Source organism: Anthonomus grandis, chromosome 6 (assembly GCF_022605725.1).
Source record: "Anthonomus grandis grandis chromosome 6, icAntGran1.3, whole genome shotgun sequence".
NCBI classification, from domain to species: Eukaryota; Metazoa; Arthropoda; class Insecta; order Coleoptera; family Curculionidae; genus Anthonomus; species Anthonomus grandis.
Genome location: NC_065551.1, coordinates 18,411,556 through 18,431,566, shown reverse-complemented (window position 1 = coordinate 18,431,566; position 20,011 = coordinate 18,411,556). Strand labels below are relative to the sequence as shown.

Genomic DNA, 20,011 nt, shown 5'->3' with positions numbered 1-20,011 from the left:
GGATGTCAGGAACTCATGGTCATGAACGGTCTTTAGTTGAGTATGAAGTAGCCTCAATTGCTTGCCCTCATTAATTATCAATAGTGTTATCCACTGATAAGACTTTCTGTGATATGGCTTCAATTTGTTTACATAAGGAAAGCTCATATTAAACACATAAACTGGAGAACGTGTCAAAGAAGTAAGAAAATTTGCTTTCAAAATCCAGAGTCACAATAACTGACAGCCAATGTTCTTTGGACAAGTTAAAATAGCTTATGTTTTCATCAGAAAACGATCTAGAACTCATAGAAAACTTGCTTAAATCGTGACTGATTGGGTTTCCCAAGTCAAAACTCAGTCTCTGAGCATAATGATCAGAAAACGCTACTTCAAGGGTTTCAGTTGAAAACAGTGATTAGCGTTAGTGAACATATTATCAATCAAGGTACAGGATAGTAGGTACCCTGAGTTCTAGAAGGTTCAGAAAAAACTAGTTTAAGACCATATGAGCTAAATGCGTCCACAATATGTACTGCTTCTTTACATCTGGAAATAAAATCATAGTTCACCACAAAAACACATTAAAATATTAGGTTTATATAAAAAATCAATTTTGGATAGGTGGCAGGTCACAATTACTAAACTAAAAAAGCAGGCAGTTTTTTCATACGTTAATTTGGTATGTCTAAAATGGAAACACTCTCCAAAAACTCCACGGACGCCATAGAAACAAAACACCGCACCTTAAACGGCAACTTCCACGATTTATTTTCCACACCGCAAGTTTCAATCAGTCGAAAAAACGACGCGATAACGACGTCGCGACGCTCGCTGTTTTTTGTTTTTGAATAATTTGTTGCGGTTGTAAAAAAATTATTGTGATTTTAGGAAGTCAAATATGAGATTTTTTTATGAGGAAAAGTTTCTCCCGAGTGGGTTCTATGCATCGATGCATCAATTCGCAGACGCATAATTCACTTTCTTTTTAAACTGTTTTAATTCAATGTTGCAAATGCACGTAGATAAGAAAGCGTTAAGGTGTGTTGTTTATTTATTGGATTTATTAGGATTCTTAGGTGAGATTAAAATGTATTTTTTGTTTATAAAAATCATGAGCAATGAATTTTAATTATATTCCTATGGCTGAACATATGAAATTTAAATTTACTTACCTTTTGAACTATACTTTAAGTCTATATACAAAGTGTTCTCTATTATTTATAGTAGTAGCATAGTATATAGTATAGAATGGTGGTTCTATTATATATAGTAGCCTAACTTTGCTTAATTAAAATCCAAATTTTTTAAAAATTGTATAATCTACGAATGACACAGCCCATTTCCCATTTAAAGACTTTTTTTCCAAAACCTTTAAAATAAATTCATTTTTGCTGACTAACTGTATTATTGTTTTTGAGAAACATAGCCTCATATTGATTTTCTTACCAAGGGAATGACCGCAGCTTATCGGTATATTAATTTGTATTGTTTGTGTTGTTTTAATAAAGTATTATTTTATTATTCAAAATTGTATCAGAATTTATGACACTGAAAGCTAACCCCACCAAAATGTTGTCAAATTTCACATATTCATAATATACCTTTAGTAAATTCCAAAAACTGACTAAAGGTCAAATTAAAATTGTATTTATTAATAAATAAAAAATTAGACCTTATCACAGTATAAAGAACAAGACAGTAGGTTCACTCTCTTGCGGCCGTTTGAAGTAGGGACTTCTAAACAGTGCCAACTTTGTTTACCCGGTCGTAAATCATTATTTAGTTTCGGCGGTAATCCTTTACGATACGGAGGGTGTTTGAAACATTTTTAATAAGGAATATTTTCGTACATCGCGGCGGGCAGCGTGTAATACTACCTACCTAATATTACATACACTTAATTAATAATAACTTCGTTAATATAGCCATTTTTTAAATATTTAATAAAATTTACATAATAATGGGATAACAACACTCAACATATGGAACTCGGTAACAGTGAAATATAAAAAGGCAGTTAAATAAAAAAAACTTATTAAATGCCTAATTATTTGCTTTTAAAATAGGGGATGAAAGAACAAACCACTAAAATTTAAATAAAATGAAAATAGGTGTTTTACAACCTAGAATTCATATAAATATGCAAGATAAATATAGTTTTACATCGGGGATTATAGTACACATCAATATTTTAAAACTTAAACCCTTAAAAACCACCCTTAATGACGAAAAAAATGCAGTTTTAAGTATGGTTAGATGGTATAAGTGGCTAAAATTTATATCATTCAAATGATTGCAATGCAACTAATAATAAATCGGATAGCTTTCACTATTAAAAACCACCACTAATAACAGAATATTACCAAAAATTTTGCATTTTTTTAGATTAAAATCACGATTTAAAAAAAAATATGTACTCTAAATCGCTGATACTTTTTGAACATATTATTGGTACGTATTAACCATATTAACATTGTAGAAGGCTACGCTTTAATTTTTGAAATAAATACATAATTTTTTTTGATAAATTTTTTTAAAACTGCAATTATTTTTATTTTATTCCTAACTTTTTTAATTTTTATGCAATCAAGTTTATTTTTAAAGTTTTTGATAGTACATACTTGAAAAAATGTGCTAGATATTTGTCTAAAAAACGTTTTTTTTTTATTATTTCACGTTATTATTTTACGTCATTATATTTTGTTATCTAAAAAAAGGGGTAATGTTCACACAGTTGTATCTTAGCGCCTATAGCACCTAGATAAATCAAACAAAAGCCAATCTTTTGTTTTTAAACCAACTTTTGTTTATTAGATTTTTTTGTAGGATCTCAATTTTCCGAGATATTTAAGAAATACTGAAGAAAAGCGTGTATTTTTTTCTGTGAACTAATCCATTTTTAATTTTAAAAAAATGTATATCCCCTTTTACTCCTGCAGCCATCTACGCAACATATCGCCGGCATTTTTAAAGTACAAAATTTCCGCACAACGCTATTATAGTTCTAATATTGAAGACGCCCCTGTATAACGCAGTCGCCACCGGGCAGCAAAAAAGAGTAGCATCAGAAAGCGAGTGAGAAAGGCAACATTTTGGGCGGCGCTTAGAGTGATCCTTCTATTCTAGTTTATGTTCGGTGACCTTATGATGAAATTGATCGAAATATGAGTATTGAATGTTTGTAATTGTTTTATTTGTTACGTTTTTCATTTAATTTTTTTGTGATTGTTGCTTAATTATTTTCTAAAAATTCAGTAGAAGATCGGTTTTTTGATTTTATATATAATACATATACATATTTCTTAATTTCAGTCTATTTTTTTTTTAAATGAGAATAATCACAAATGCTTAAGGAGAAAAAGTGTGTGGAATATTATTCAATACAATAATTTCATATTTATTTTACCATAATATACAAAGTATTTGTATCAAGTAAAAAGTAAAAAAAAGTAGGTGACCCAATAACTCGTTGACACTTATTCGAGACTATAATTCAGAAATTCTTTTGTTGAATAAGGTGAGTTAGCACTTAAAATGCGCTTAAGCAGGCCGCACACCTACGATACAAATGTTGCGCCACAAGTGCTTTTCCACAAATGTATCGGACAGTATTTAATGCGCGCGTGTTATTTAATTTGGATCCACACACCTAAGATGTATTGTTAAAGTTTACTGAATAAAATATTTTATTCAACTTTTATTAACTTTGGTATTGGCTACCAAATGGCATTTGAAGCCACACCGCATTTGTGTTTACTCCCCGGATAATCAACCTGTCTGATATTTGTTGCGGCGTGTCGTATCACGTTTTAAAATAAAAATGAAGAACGATATTACACAAACCATATTATTTATTCAGGAAGTAGAGAAATAATAATATATGACCACATTTTGCAGGTAACATTCTATAGTAAGCTTGAAATGTCTCATCATCATTTAATAATTGCTTTGATACTTCAAAATTTCCCTTTTTGGAACAACCACTATTATAGGGATAAACCCAGTAACGACGTTATCTTCGGTTTTGACTTAATAATTGCCACATCATAAAATCATCGTCATCAGAAGACGACGACATGGCTACAAATGCGGAACAGAACTAAGCCCTGATGTGCGTGCTTGTACCGCATTTGTGGCAAATGTACAAAATGTTGAACGAAATTATGTCGAAAGACAAATGTGGCGCCACCATTGTAACTTAAGTGTGCGGTCGGCTTTAATGATAATTTTAAATATTTGGTTTTTTAACAATCTTATCTCATTAGGCCATTTATTATAGAGATTAATTTTTAAACTATTTTTAATGCTTTGAGTTAATCTATAACGTGGCATTCTTAAGTCGTTAGACAAGTGAAAATTATATATGATGCACCAGTTGTGCAATTTAAATGATTTGCATGAGTCTTTAACAAATTATAAAAAATCAATGCTGAAGTATAAATATACTTAATAAATAGAAGGGGATAATGTTAAGACAGCCTTTTTTTGCCTACGAAAAATTTTTAATGCGACCGAAGAACTAGGCAAGAATAGTGTAAAGGTTAATTATTTAAATAAGATAAAGCCTGTCTCAAAATTCGTAGTGCAAATATCGCAGAAAGATTTTTAGAGAAAGTATAGGCATATTAACTTTTGTCAAAAAAAAGCTTTAAATTAAGTTTTTTTAGGTTTCTTTCGCATTTTGTTTTTAAAAATACGTTTTAAATCTACTTGAAATGCATCTTATACCTTCTGTTGGTTTAAATTTTATTCAGAAATAATAATTCCCGAATTTTATATTATATTTATTAGTAAATGAGGTTCTTATTAATAATTTACAGAAAGATAAAATTATTTGATTTTATTAGTTCTAATAATGCCCATATGTGCCAAACACCTGTAATCTAGTCATAATCTCCAATCAATAAATTTTAATTAAATACTTATGAGACCTTGACTTGGAGCTTCTTATTTTATATAACTAATATGACTTATAAAATAAAACTTTCAATAACTCTTTAGATATATTTATAAAATTAATCGAAACACTTGTAGGTCGAATTTATTGCAAAAAATTGTTGAATATTTCTACAATTTTTACTAAAATGTTGTTCAATTTCTAAGATTGTTTTAGGTTTCTGCCGCATTTCACTTTTCAATTACTCTCAAAATGGTCTTAATCTGTTATTTTTCAGACGTAGTCATCTTACTTACTACAGACGATAAGTATTATTTTATCAAGAATTTTTTGAATTAAGGATTTAAAAATTTGTAGTTGGAAATAAATGGTTAAAATTGGCAAATAATCTAAAAAAATAAGTTAAATGTTAATTTTTTAAACTTAAGAAATATTCAATTTATTAAGCTTTATTGAAGCTATAATTGTTTTGAAGTGTTATTTTTAATACGTTAATTTATCCACTGTAGACAATAAAGACAAGAATCTTTGATTGAATTTTTTTTAATATTTGAGATTAAAGTAAGAAATTATATCACGAAAGGCGTAAAATATAATTTTTTTGCAATTATATAGCTAAGAAAAAAATTGAATAAAGTAAAAGACTGTAATGTTAATATTTAGTATATTACACCAAAGTGCTTATAAGGTTATATTAATTTTAACAAACTTAAAAAAATAATCTCTAAAAAAACTAGAAAACAAAAAATAAATATTAAGAAAAATAACGCAAATCGGCCTTATTATCCGATAGAGGTTTAATAAAGCCTATAAATAAAAATGGCACAACTCGTTAATTGGGCGAAGTTTAGCACCCATCGGGACACTCAAAATCATCCATGTTATTGACTGTTAAGCCAACACATTCCTCATGGGACCATTTAAGACATTTGCTGCACTGCCTCATATCGGCCTGCCTGTCTTCCTCACATCCATGGCAATACCATTCGGTGCTTAACTTTTCCCTAGAGCTTTCAATATCTTTATTCAATTTGGCACGACTTTTGTTCTCCTCGGTAAAAAGATCTCTAGTGACTGAAGTTCCTTTGTAGTTTAGAGCTTTTTTCCGATTTTTTTTAGGTTTTTCATTAGTTTTTACTGGTGTGGGCAAAAGCTCATTAAAAGAAGTGACTTTTATTGTTCGTCTCTTTAATTCAGTAAGAGGGATATGGTCATCAGTCGAGAGTCGTCGAATTTGCCAGACTTGTTGGATGCCCTTCCAGACAGACCAGGTTGAGGAGATTCAGGTGGACGCCTATTTTCTTTGTTGGTATCATCCGGTGCCGGTACGTCTGAGAGAATTGAAGGAGCAAATGCTGTTTCTGGAATTGCCTCGGGATTTAATGGAAACAGAGCAGTAGCTTTAAAACCGTTTATAATGTTACAATGTATCATGCATTTAGACCAAACATTTGAAAGTATGATGTTAAAACCTGAGTTGGTCAGCTTTTTGTTACGATTCTGATCCAAGAATAATAATACCTCATTGTCCCAATGATGCTCAAATGAACGATATACAGATTTGTCGAGGGGTTGAAGCTCATGTGTTGTATTCGATGGCAAACAGTAGAGGTCTATATCAAGTGAGTCTCCAACATCAACAATTGATAAATGAAGATGACAAGCTGCACCATCAAAAACTAAGAGGCACCTTCCTGGACTTTTGTATCGGGCTAAGTGCTTGAGGAATTCTTTAAAAAGTTCGTTAGTCATGTAGCCTTAACTTGATTTTTCCACTAGAGTTCCTGGTGGCAAATTATCATGTAATTCTGGCTTTAGCCTCTTTCCTTTAAAAATAATCATAGGAGGTATTGGTATTCCAAGGGCATTGACACATCCTGCAATTGTCACACTCTCTGCATGTTCTGACGATTGAAAGTGAACACGTTTTACCCCTTTCTTAGCTAAAACGGTTGGCTGGTGGTGAATAGTCAAGCGGCATCCTTTTTCATCCATATTATAAAGTCTTTCAGGGTGATTAGAAAAATATCAAGATCATCATACATTTTCCCTATTTTTGAAAAATGATCATTAACTACAAATTTATTAAGTTTTTGAGCCCTAGATGGATTCATAAACTGTGCTTTTCTTTTAGAAATTACAGGATTTCTCTTCATAAAAGCCTTTAGCCAGTCTTTACCAGCAAGTTTTGAAGTTGTATTAAATTGATAAGTAATTTTATTATCTTCGCAGAATCTGAATACCAATCGACGAAGGATCCGTGGAGTCACAGGTAGATCTATTTCACTAAATCTTATTATTCTTTTAACGAGATCTTCTTGTTCTTCTTTTAAAATAGATTTACGACCTAGTCTTTTTATTGGGATTCCATTATGAACATGATTTCTAATGGTTCTTCTGGGAATATTAAACCTTGCCGCAGCCCCATATGTACTCAGAGTACCGCGTTGAACAGATCGAACTGCTGATATTAAATCCTCCTCGCACCAAGGTGCCCTTTTAGCAGGCATGATGTTAAAAATCACTGAAAATAAAACGAGAATAGTTTAGAAGTTTAATAATATGTTAATAAAAACATTAATTTGTTATGAGGATAATAAGGCCTACATGGAGGGTAATAAGGCCTATAGCTTATTTTTATAGGCCTATTTTTAGCTATAAAAATAAGCTATAGGCCTTATTACCCATCCATGACGAAATATTATGTAAATTTATTTAAATTATGTCGGCTAAATTTAATCTAATAAACTATTGAAATCACAAAATATAAACTCTAACCAAAATATCTGCAGTTATAAATTAAAAATACAATTATAAATAGGAGACGCGGACCCAACGCAATCGAATTGCGAATAATTTAAAGCAGTTTTTTTTAATATAGGCCTTATTACCTGCAAGTACCTTAGTATAAATTGTTTTGAAATTTATTTTTAATACGTAATTGAATCACTACAGACAATGGGTAACATTTCATTGTCATTTTTACAATTGTTGAGACATTTTCAAATAATACAAATATTACAAATAACATTTCAAGACAATTTATACTGTAAATTTATGTCAATAAATGCGTAAAATATTGATTTTTGATCATATTTTAAGTTCCTACTGCTTTTCATTTTTCAATTATAGTATTAATGCTATTCTTAATACATAATTAACTCACAGACTTTAAAATAAGAAATTATTTCAAAAAATGCATAATATCTTTTTTGTTTATAATATTTTGTGCTTCTACTGCTTTTCATCTCTCAATTTAATTATAAATTAGCTTATACCGTAAAATGGGGTGAAAAAAACAGTTTCGGATCTTTCCTACTTTGTTGCTAACATGGTAGTCACCTTTTTGACAACAAAAAAAAAGAATCTACAAGTCTCGACTTGTAGATCAAAAAGCGCATAATAGATTTTTTTTTAAATAGAGGTTTTTCCACAAAAAAAAATAAAAACGCTCTTTTTCTATTTACCCCACATAAAGGGTGAATAGAAACACCTGAAAAAAATTTTAAATTGATAAAAAAATATAAATACACAAAAAAAACTGACAAAAACACCAATTTTACAAAAAAAACATATATTTCTATAGAAATGTAACAAGTTTTAACATATTATTTAAATTAAACAACTTTGATTCAAATTAAATTTTAAAATGTCTCTTCGTGACGTAGATGCTTCTATCTCGTCATGAACTGGAAAAACCTCTCCAACGAAAAACCTGACTAAAATAAAAAGTGGAAACATCCGGAACTTCTGGAAATCACTCGTCAGGATATATTTATGGATTTTGGTGAGGCGACAAAGTGGCTTCAATGTCATTTTCTGTAATATTAATGACTTGTCCGATAAAATATTTATTTCTTTGTCTATTTCGACATTTTCTTGGAAAACACACCAGAAGCCAAGTTCCTTTATCTATCAAATCAAACGAAATAGGAGAAACACATCGGAATAATTCACCCTCAAAGCAGACTGATGCTGACGAATTATTTGTATTCAACTTATTCTCGGACTTATCGATGAAACTTGGTAGTGAAGTGTCCATTTCTGAGTCTGCATCTGAAGAATAATCTTGATCTTTTTCCATTTCAGAGTCTTCACTTGAAGAATGATTTTGAGCTTTTGCCATTATTGGCATAAAATTACTAAGGGGCAAATTCATTTCCGGGTCTGAATCATCATCTAAGGTTTCCATACGTCTTTCCAAATCATTATCCCCTTGATCATCTTTATCCAACGTGCTTTCAAAATCTGAACTTGTAACGCTTTTGCCAGCAGGAACTTGAATTTTACGACGTCGACTCTTCACATTTTGATTACTGCAATAATACACAAGTTGAGAAAAATCAATTTTTCTAAAATTTACAAGCCGCAAGTCATTATTAATATAATTATCAAAAAAATCTTATGGAATGTTAGATAATTTACAATTTTTGAACTATTTTTTATTCAATTAATCAGTCATGATAGTAGATCGGCAGTCCAACAACTAACTTTGCATAGATTTTAATAAAAAAATTAAACAAATTGTTTTATATCAAAATACAGTAAATGTCCTTGCTGTGTTTTGTTATAAAATAAGATGTATTAATTTTTTTTTACTGAACAGTAAGGGCTTTTACTGTGTTTTGACAAAATTTATTTAAAATATCAGTAGGTAAAAAATGGATATTTTAAGAAATAGAAAATACAATGCAAAACTACATTTTTATTATTCCGTAGAATAAAGTGGGAAACAAATAAGTAAATTTTTAATACAAAAACAAAACATATTCGTACTAATAAGCTAACAAACGTCCATTAAAAGTTTGTTGGTAAGTCAAAACGGAACAAAAATTATACGAAACAGGTAACATAAAAAACCAGACTAAGAATCCCCATCTATGGCTTCCAATTGTTCATGATTTACCAAGTCCAAAGATGTTTTTGACTCTGGTAGGGTTTGCCAAAATACTTTTCTATTTTCGGGCATTAATGACACTAAGTCTTTTAATATAACAGTTTTTTTTCACGTGAAATTCCTCGTATATTTAAAGCATTGGACGTAAATGTACTAGGAAAATGTTTTTTTGTAAAAAATCCAATTTTTTGTATTCTTCATTGAAATCGGTTTTATATTTCATGCAATTACTTCCCCGTGTAAAGCAAACTTCTACTAAATTTCCTAATAAAAACCCCTTTAAAGGATCATCCGTTTTTTTTTGTGGTACGTTTCTTATTTTGCCATAAGTGAAATTGATTTAATTCAAGTACTTCCAAATTTTTTCTGGAGTGTTTGACAAGTTCAGTTAATTCTTGAAAGTCGTAAACATTTCTGTTTCTTAGAATCTTTTGTTCTATATTTCCATGAACGCCATCGGCAGCCATGTGGGTATGTTCCTTTGTAAGATATCGTATAATGATCTCTTGTGGTCCGGAAGCACGATTAACCTCAGTAACCAGGGACGTATAAAGAACCCAATTTTTGTTCTGGGATGTACAGTTATCAGCCCAGAAAAGAAAATGGGAGACATCCCTTTCTTTTTTTGTTATCTGAAATAAAGCGTCAACAATTGCCTCAGCCTTGCGTCCCCCTAAGGCTTCGTGCCAAAGCACACAATAACTTTTGTTTTTAGAATTTTTATTTAAAGTGGCAAAAGTCAAGTTAAAGACCACAAGGCGGCTGGTGAAAATTGCACTTTTACTTTGCGGCATAATGGGCAAAATAATAAGCTTTTGTAAGTCCATGGAGTAAATACGTTTCGTCGAACTTACTTTTTCTTCGGAGTCTTTTTTATAAAGAAGATTTGCCTTTTCAGCTTTAGCACGGTGAGAATCCAGCTGTTCCTGAATGCTATGATCTTCTTTATTTTCTAGCACATTCTTTAATATTCTGCAGTCCTCACAAATGTCTGATTTAGGCTGGCAAAGCGAAACATTCATCTGCTCTAAAACTTATCTCTAAACCTCAATTTTACAGACTGACGGATGTTTTGAGTTAAAATCATCATACATTTTTTTAAAAGTTAACTCTCTTGGTAAGTATCTAATATTAGGAGCGTTTTTTCTGCGATAGTGGCTAATGGAGGGTTTATACGACTCAACGTGGTCTTTGATTAAATCTTTATTCAATTGCTTTCGGCAGCCTCCTCTACGTTCTTTAATTTGATTACCACAAAAACCTTGTTTAATGGCCAGAACTAACTCGGTTATAACTGAATCGTTCGTATATCCCAAAGTATTTAAAAATGTGCACCTGTATACGTCTAAATCTGTGGAAGTTTCAAGTGGTAAAGAATAACGCCTTGATTCGCACCTCTTACGTATTGCTGATTGTGTCCTCCGCTTAACAGAAACTAGTTTTATATGTTTGTATAGCCATTTTCGCCTACTTGTGTAATCTAGGTTCCAGTATTCCATCCATATTTTTTTTTCGGTGATCTTCTGCTAGTTGTTTGCACATCCTACCACACTTGCCTTGACACGCTGGTCTTATTGGATGCTTTCCTTTACACCTTTGGATTTTTTCTTTTCCCTTTGGCCTATTTTCTGCTGCTTCTGCTCTGCCTTGCGATTACCTTCATTAACCATTTCGACAGTATTATTAGCCTAAAAAAACTTCTGTTTATTGTTAATAATATAGGATGGCGCGACGTTTCGATTAGTAAGGATAACCAACGAGTATCAATTTTTAAGCTAACTAGTTAGTAAATTTTTAGTTTCCTTTAAAAATATAGGTTACAAACATACCTCTAAAATAGCGTCATTGCTTTCTAGATTTAGATTTCTTTCAAAAGATTGAACACTTATGTTTTTGTTATCGGTGGCTGGATTCTAAAATAAAAGTAAAAAAAAGTTTTTTGATGATTTTTTTCATTAATACGGGTGCATTAGCAAGGCGTACCGCTAAAATAGTGCCTAAACTATACAGGGTGAAAAAAATATATATCGCGTGGTTATAAGGTTGACAAAAATCTATAAACTAAAATTAATTTCACGTATACAGGGTGTTTCAAAAAAAGTTTCAGAAGAATATGTAGTTTTTTCAAATGGAACACCCTATATATTATTTTATTTTTCAGCAATATTTTTGTAAGAACAAAATATACATTACATTTAATAATTATTAAAATAATTATAAAAATCTTACTTTTTCATACGAGTTTGCAGCAACAGTTTCTTTATGTAAACGCAAAACATTTTCCTCCTTACAAATGGGCGTCTTTTTTGTTTTAATCCTTTTGTTGTTCTTTTTAATTTTAGTTTCATTATCGTCGCTAGATATCGTCTTTATCCTGGTCACTGTCATCGACAGGACTTTCAACGCGATTGAATTTTAAAAGCGCAATATCCTGAGAAAATTCTTTTGAGAATATTGTTTTTAAGTTTTCAATATAGGTTTCCTTTTGGCTATTGCTTTCGGTATTCGACAAAAAGAATATATATGTTTCATAGTTAACCCTTGGAAATAGCGGAAGTTCATTACAATCCTATAAAAAAAATTCGAGGATAAAATTTAGAATATTAAATTTCATATAAATAGTTTAACGTACCTTTTTCACGTGAGCCTTTTCCGAGCGAGCTGAAGAAACAATATTCTTTGTACGGGCGCTTACAGGCAACATTTTATGAGGCAACATCCTCCTTTGGCTACTTACTAGAGTCGAACTGAGTATTAAACGCGACACTCTTACAGTTACATGATAAAGTTTATGGTGGGGGTAACATGTTCTGAGAAAATTATAACCAATTTTTCAAATCAAAACACAGTAACTGAAAAAACCATATCAAAACACAGTAACTACTTGGTAGTTACATGGTTTTGAAATGAGTTTAGTTAGTTACTCCGTTTTGTTATGAAAAAAAAATCACCGACTGTCATTTACTGTGTTTTGGGCATGCCAGATCTTCCTCATTTATTATCCGATTTTAGTTTTAAAAATACCAAAAGATACAGCAAAACACAGCAACTTCAAATCACTGAAAAAGGCGATTTTGGCTAAAATGTCACTTACTGTGTTTTGCAATGGGACAGCCGATCTGTCGCCAAGCTGTTGTAGGAGGCCCGAAAAATGCCACGTCCAGAGGCTGGGTCATATGGAAGATAAATGAAATATTATTTTCTTCGCAAAGAGATACCGTACTTACAGAAAAATGTAAACTCAGATTGTCGCCAATTAAGTACTTCTTTCCCGGTAGATCCTTTACTGCAGGTATGACAGTTCTCTCTACCCAATCTGAAAAGGAAATCGCATCAAACCAACCTGATGGACTTCTATTAAATCTGACGTCCTTTGGTCCTCCAACTGTCCAAGATGTATACAAATTTTTAGCTTTGTAAACTACGTATAGTGGGAACAATTTTCCATAAGCTGAAGCAGCGTACATAATAGAAACGGCTGACTTCGACGTATTGCAAATACGTTCTGGATAGCGATAGCCCCATTTCGAGATTACTTTCTTTCTACCCGGATCGTCAGTTAAATTTGTTCCGTCGTAATTTATTATGTTTGATGGCGGTACATTTTTCAACTTCGTGGCTAAATTGTCAAAATAAGCATTGATAGTATTGGGAGAAACAGCAGCTCTTGAGCGCTTGATGTTTTGGCAGATTCTAGATATTAATTCATTTTTGTGACGTTTTAAAAAAGAATAGACAAAGTCTCTGCGAGGGATATTATCTTTAAATGTCGTTGTTGTTTTACCTCTACTGTCTAGGTAATTTTTTATCATCATCCTGATGTCCAAATGTTCAAGTGGATACCCCCAATCGGAACAAACTATTAGTTGATGGACTAAAATATCTTCTTCTTGTTTGGTTAGGGCTGTTTGTCCTAATAATGAATGTTGTATGTTTCGTGAGCCACTCTATAACTCATCCCGTTGTCAGTTGAAGCAAGGGCTATTTCTAGAGTTTTTTCATCAATTTTCCTATATGTTTTACCTCGAGGGTCTGGTTTATAAACGCGAGGCATTTTCCTGCAAAAGAAAAAACAATTATGGGTGGTTATGGAAACAGCGTGTTTCTATTCACCCCAAAATTACTTAAAAGCGACGTTATGTATTATATTACATCATAGCAAAAAAAATAAGCAAGACAAGCAATTTCTGAAATAGGCAATGTAAACCTTACAGCTACTTTAACCAAAAACTCAATGTCTTACCTGATTTTAGCTAACCACTGTGATTAAAGTTTTGCTAGTGATGAAAAATTGCTATTCACTTAGCAATTTCTATTCACGGTAGTAACATTTTACCTGTATTATTTTTTTAGCATCGTAGGTTTAAAGTGAGAAATTATATCAAGAAATGCATCAAATATCAATTACTACAGCTTTTCATTTTTCAATTATAATATAAATATAATTTTACGTAATTGAGTTACTGTATTTAACGGTCATCATTTCATTGCTTTTTTTTCTATTGTTTCGTTTTATGTGAGAAATTATATTAAAAATTATGTTTACGAATTTGATCTTCATTGTCGGACTTCGCTGGATCAGATCTTTCCATTCCTTCTGGCGGTTTGACAACTTGCCCTTTGTCCTCCATAAAAAATATAACAGAACTTTATCCTCAGGATTAAAACCAGTGGAACTCGCCTTTACGTTATAACGCGATTTCATTCTATTACTTATTAGATGAAGTTTATCTCGCGTGTATTGGTGGACCCTTTGCAAACGCTCTTGTAGATAGTCGGCGTATTCCTAATGGGTTTCAGCCTGGTCGGATCTCTCAATAATAATTTTTAAAGGTAAACGAAGTTCATCGCGGAAGACAACGTTTGCCGGGTCTTTTTTACTGGACTCGTAGATAGAAGAACGATATGCCAATAGGAATAGTTATATACAGGTATAGCATAGTTGGTTGGCTGAGTTTATCACAATTCTCAAATAGGTTTTAAGTGTGCTATTAAATCTTTTAACGGCAAATTAGCGACTATTTGCTGCTTGGTTTGGAATGGAATAAACTTTGGGCCACTTACTACAGTAATCCATAGCAACAAAATCATGTCAATATACGGAGCTGCTAGTAAGAAAAGTTCCTGCTACGTTTATGGCAATTCGTTTAAAGGGTTCCCCAATAAGATACTGCATAATTTTCCCTTTGGTCCTGGTTCTTGGTCCTTGCTTGATAAAAATTGCTCGCACTCTTTACCAGTCACTAGTCACCAGCGTAAAAAAAATAAAATCTTCTCTTACTTTTACTCAAGTTTTATTAACGCTCTCTCAGACTCTTTTCATTAATGTATCTGTACCTATCTTATTTAAAAAACGCATTCCATTGAGACCAGCAAGCTTTTAGTTCTGGAAATTTGTCAGAAATATCTTTCCATACTAGCTTTGACATTTTTCGACAGTTCAGATCATAAATAAGGTCAAATACTGGATTATTATACTAGTTGCATACCACTCTCCAAGACTATTAAAGCTATTAAAACAAGTTAATATGTTTCAATATGCGGTCTTTTGGATAAAGCATTGCCATTTTGGTGATGTTTGCCTTTTCTATGTTCTATTGTAAAGTGATACTCTTGTGGCTTTTGATGCCACTTTACTATTTGTCCTTTAGGGTCTATGGAACCATACAAATATTAATGGAAATGTTCAATAGCTTCTACTGCCATCAATAGCTTTCGTTTGGTTACACAATACTTTTTCTCTGTCTTTGATAGTGTTTTACTGAGACAAGCTATCACTTGCCATGAAGATGGCGACTTCATATTTTTGTGGAAGGACGGCTTCAGTTCCAACATGGTTTGCATCTATATACAAAATAAAAGTTTGTGCATTGTGCAGGAATCGGATAGGTTAAAATTAGAGGTGCGCACAGTGCTTTACAACATTTTATGCCCTGTTTTCGATTAAATTACCTTCAAATGTTTTTCTTATTATAATGACGTCATTCAGATAAAGTAAGCATGATTCTCAGGTCATTCCACGTATCATAGTTTTTATAACTCTTTTAAAGGTGGCTGGATAATTACAAGTCCAAAGGGTATTACTCTGTAAGGTAAACTGCCAAATTCCTGTTCAAGTTGAGAATGCAGTCTTTTACTCATCTTCTGAATGCATTTTTACTTATCAGCATCCACTCTTTAAATCCAGCATTAAAAACAATTGTGAACCTGATAGCGTGGGCAGAATGTCGTCAATTCTTAGTAAAAGATAATTGTCTTTTTAACTAATATGATTCAGTCGCCGACAGTCCACACAAAATCTGGTAGATTCGTCCTTTTTTTTCTTAGTACAAGTGAAAATGTTCAATGACTGTGGGATTCTTTAACTCTTTGTTTCCTTATTTTAATAATAATAATAATAATAATAATAATAAATATTTTTTATTTGCATAGAAGAAACAAAAAAAAATACAAGTTTACAAAATCTAGCAATAAATTTACGCAAATAAAAGGCCTACAAATTCAGAATTCTGCCATGGCAGATTCTGGTCTTTAACATTGTGGCCCCACACTTCATTAAAAAAAATGGTAATTTCAGTAACGCTCATTAACAGTAACGCTTAACTAATAACTGATTAAATACAGCTTTTTCCTTAATCATATACCTAATAAACCTACATATAAGAGTTCTAAATTCTAAATTTGACAGTTTAACATCAAGCAAAACAATACACACTGCAAATACCCAAAAAACAGATTACATTTTTTGTTAAATAACAAAAAATAGAAAAATTATTGCAGACAAAAAATAAATAAATAAAATGATCCCAATACCAAAAATTGCAATAAATTACTCAAGAAAACAACCATTCAAAAAGTTAAAAAAAAAAGAACTATATACCCTGCTGATTCATTAGATGTACAATCATCCTCCTACGAAAAGTATTACAAGAAATTGATAATTGGTCCGGATTCAAATTTAAAAAATTTATTTGATAAGCAAAATTGTAAGAAAATGATCGTTTAAATAACTGTGTTTTATGTCTCGGAATGAGAATAGTATTTCTTCTTAAATTTAAATGGTGTACATCATTTCTAAAAGTTATTTTTTGATAGAGATAGGGCGGACTACGATATATTAAAATTTTATAAAAAAAATGTTAAAGAATGAGCAATTCTTCGATTATGCATATTAAGCCATCCAAGTTCGTGAAGTTTATGGGAAATGCGGTTTCTCCTACGAATGCCAAATATTAGTCGAATGCAAGAGTTTTGGAGCTTTTGCAGTCTACCCCTATCCTCATAATCAAGACACCAGCCATACACTACATCACAGTAATTACATTGTGAAAGGACCAATGAATCACATAAAAGCTTCTTAATATCTTTACTTAAATAGTGTCTATGGAAATAAATTAATTTCAAAGCAAGATATGCCTTTTTAAGAATATTAGACACGTGATGTTTAAAACGAATATTATTATCTACTATAAGGCCCAAACTCTTACATTTGTCAACAACTGGAATTCTTTCGTCCCCCAATTTAATGCTTATACCATTTAAAATATTATTTACATTAGTTTGATTACCTATGAACATTATAGATGATTTCGAAGGATTTAATTTTAAGAAATGCTTTGAAGAAACATCACAAATAGCTTGTAAATCTTGATTAATTTTAAACTCAGCCATTTTAAAATCTCCTGGTAAAAATGAATAATATAACTGCGTGTCGTCTGCGTAAAAATGATGGGCACAATGCTTTAATTGAAGATAAAATCTAGACGTGTAAATGATAAAAAACAAGGGTCCTAAAATACTACCCTGAGGCACACCATTTTCAACTTCCAAAGGATCAGATATGTCGGTATCTATTTTAACACGTTGAATCCTATTATTTAAATAAGAGGCAATTAAATTAATAGCAGCATCAGAAAAGCCAATATAATGAAACAAAGACTTTAAAATTGAGTGGCTAACGAAATCAAAAGCTTTAGTATAATCCAACAACACCAGAGCAGAAATCTTACCATCATCCCTAGCCCGAATTACGTCATCAATAACGTCCGCCATAGCCGAAGTACAACTATAATTTGTTCTAAATCCAGATTGCTTAGGTGGTAAAATATCATTATTATTAAGAAAACTACGAATTTGAGAGTCTAGAATGCGTTCGAGAATTTTTGAAAACGTTGGCAAAATACTGATAGACCTAAATTGACTAAAATCTGTTGGATTATACACTTTCGGCAATGGCAACACAAAGGCTTCTTTCCAGCATTTGGGAAAGTAGTTTTTATTAATACACTCGTTAACAATATGTAAAATAAAGGGTATAATAAAAGGACAGCATAGTTGAATTAACGTAATATTAAGATTATCCACCCCGAATGCTTTAGACTTAATACGTAATATAATTGCAGAAATAGTATTATAATCAGTGGGATGAAAAGAAAACTTATTTAAGGTTGGTAATGCATTCTGATCATAAAAATTAATTAACTCATCACAATTATCAATATTTATCACTCTTGTACTATCTATAAAATATGAATTAAAATTGTTGGTAATTACAAAAGATTTAGGAATTTGCTTCTGCTTTGATGGCAATATTTTTCTTAGTTCACGCCACTTGTCCTTGTATGTACAATTCTCAAATTTATCACTATAAAAAGCCCTTTTTTCCGCTCTAATCGCTGTTGTTGTATAGTTTCTAAGCTGTTTATAATAATTCCATTTAGCTGGCAGTTTAGTTGTTTTAAAATCCTTTAATGCCTTATTTCTTAATTTTTGCAATAGTTTAATATTATCTGTCAGCCACGGAGAATCTTTTTTTTTCGAACAACTATAGTTTTAATAGGAGCATGCTTGTCGAATAGTTTGAGTAAATTATTGTTTAAAAAATGTATCTTTTTATCTATGGATTCGAATTCATATATTAAATGAAATGGAACAGCCTCCAAATCCTCTTGAAAGTTGTTTAGGTTTATATCTTTTAAGGATCTATAAGATACAGTGTGCGGTTGTACAATAGCCTCCGTCACATTAAATTCACAAAAAACGCCAAAATGGTCAGAAAATGTAGAGCTTATTATGCCAGATTTTAAAATGCCAACATGATTTGTAAAAATAAGATCTATAATTGAACTAGTGTTGTTGGTCATATGAGTATGCTCGGTTATAAGTTGCTTCAAATCGAAAGTTTCACACAAAGAAATAAGCTGAGTTGCAAAATCACTTAAAGCATCAAGAAAACTTCACGTTACTTAGGTATCGGTTTTATCGGAGTATTGTATCCAATGTTAGTTCGATGTTGCACCAAATTAGTGATACTTCCCAGATCACTGTTCTGAAAGGAAATACATCTTAATTTTCTTTACCTTCCAAGTGTTAATACTGAGCTTCATTATGAATCAAAACGGTCATAAATCAAAACTGTAGATTTCTTCTTAATAAATAACGCCTTTGCTGAAAAAATATTTTACACTTCTTAGCTTTCTATGGAAACATTCAAAACAGTTTCTTTTTTCTTCAGATGTGGCATTAATCACCACCTCTGAATTTGCTGGTATGGTAAAATTCTTATATAAGTTATCGATTTTGGTATCTCCTGTACTTTATGCAAGTAGTGCATAAAAATCTGGGCCTTCGTAGCCTCTAATCCTTATATGACATCATCCAAAATTTCTGCCATTATTACTGGCTATTGGAATTTTGTTATGCCAGTGGAAACTTAATTTTAAGTCCAATAATCCGGATCCTTTTTCGATCCGCTGACTTCAGGATTAAATTCAGTGGTAGTGAAATTCTTCAATCTTAAGCAAAATCTGGTGATTTTATGGCTTTATTAATTTCGAGGATCTCTAAAAGATCCAACTTTAAGCCTTTCTGACGAACTTCTGTGTCTGTCTGCGGTATGAATCTATGTTTAGCCTCGATGATATGGTTGGCGAAGGGAGAAGAGGTATAAACTTATTTAGGTAAAATGAAAATCCTGCAGTCTCCCTCCACTTATTTATTAAATATTTAGTTATTTAAAATTCCCTACAAGTTTCAGACATAGAGATGTCCATCATCAGGGGATAAAAGATTGACGAAAAGCAAAGAAAAACACAAAGTCACGGTCTCACAACATGTAATAAAACGGGCTACACGTGTTTCGCTCTAGTTAGAGCATCATCAGGCCTTTAGAAGCCATCCACACACTTCACAGTACATAAATAAATAATGGCAGAAACAAATACTAAAACAATAAA

General features: G+C 31.6%; 1 protein-coding gene across 2 annotated transcripts in view; it reads left to right on the top strand.

Annotated features, from left to right (window-relative positions):
* Window positions 1–835: 835 nt before the first annotated feature.
* LOC126737294 (potassium channel subfamily K member 4-like) overlaps window positions 836–20,011 on the top strand; it is a 39,923-nt gene continuing 20,747 nt past the window's right edge. Inside the window, exon 1 of one of the 2 annotated variants that reach the window (XM_050442129.1) lies at window positions 836–1,058. The gene's annotated coding sequence lies outside the window, so the exon portion shown is untranslated. The remainder of the gene's footprint in view (window positions 1,059–20,011) is intronic. The other variant, XM_050442126.1, reaches the window with a different exon arrangement.